This window comes from Microtus pennsylvanicus, chromosome 5 (assembly GCF_037038515.1).
Source record: "Microtus pennsylvanicus isolate mMicPen1 chromosome 5, mMicPen1.hap1, whole genome shotgun sequence".
Taxonomy (NCBI): Eukaryota; Metazoa; Chordata; class Mammalia; order Rodentia; family Cricetidae; genus Microtus; species Microtus pennsylvanicus.
In genome coordinates this window covers 92489650-92490922 of record NC_134583.1, presented here as the reverse complement: position 1 = coordinate 92490922, position 1273 = coordinate 92489650, and positions in this window count along the sequence as shown.

Genomic DNA, 1273 nt, shown 5'->3' with positions numbered 1-1273 from the left:
CCATAATAGTGAACTACTCATGGGCAACGTTGAAGAGGGCAGGACTCAAGCCCTTTCTGATTGCTGGAGAGGTCACACTCATCTTTAGCCCACACGGGTGACTTTGGGACCTTCTTCCATCACAGCTCCTTAGGGGACCTCAAGCAAATCTTCAGTCTGTGCTGTGCCTCAGTTTCTTCCACCTGTCAAGTGAGTGGGAAGGTCTCCAAGGTCCCGCTCTTCCGTAGTGAGGGAGTCATCTTCCCTGCAACGCCCCCCCCCCCCCCTTCTCTGTTCTCCATGGTATAGGCTCTTGATTTCTTTTGATTTTATTTACAACTGAGATCGTTTGTGCCCCCAATAATTCACGAAAGCGCAGCACATACTATAGAACACATATGCAGGTCAGAGGACAACTTGCAGGAGTCGGTTTCTACTCTGTGTATTCTGGGGACCAAACTCAGGTCATCAGGCCTGGTGGTAAGCACCCTTACCCACTGAGGCATCTGTATGGCCCCTAGGGTCTCAGTTTCTTTCATTAAAGTCTCCTGGGGTGCCTGTTGCACAATAGGAGCTCAGACATGCTACTGGCTCTGTAGCTCCCAGTGACCCTCCTCCTCCCACCCCACATCCTCCTTCCAGGTCCCTTCTCCCAGGAAGCCTGGCTGGTGCACCACCCCCCTACCCTCAGGTTCAGCTGGGCCCTGAAAAGCTGGCTGTATCATGGGCTCCTGTGCACATGTTGAGATACAGATCTGGAAGCCTCCCCCTGCTTCTCTTCCACCTTCTCTTTTCCATCGGGGGTGCGTGGGCACAGTGTCTTCTTTTAGATTCCCCTCGGCACGGCTAGGATGAGTGCCAAGGCCTTGGTGGTACAGCCGGTGCTCTAGGGGGTTGTTTACAGCCTGCAGTGAATCACCCACAACAGCCCAGAGAAGGCTGGACTGGTCTAGGCTCAGGAATGGAAACAAGGAGACCAAGGTATTTTTATTCTTTAGACACAGTCTCATGTAGCTCAGGCTGGCATTCAACCCACCGTGTAGCTGAGGATGACCTTGAACTCTGGATCTTCCTGCTGACAGCACCAGAGTGCTGTGCTGGGATTTCAAGTGTACAGGACCAAACCTAGTTTATGTACTCCTGGGGATTGAACTCAGGGCCCCGTGCGTGCTAAGCAAGTACTCTATCAATTAAACTGTAATTTTATTTCCAGTTTGGGACAGTGTTTTGTGGGGCTGTAGATGAAGCTCAGTTTATAGAATGCTTGCTTAGCATGCGTGAAGTCCTGGATTCT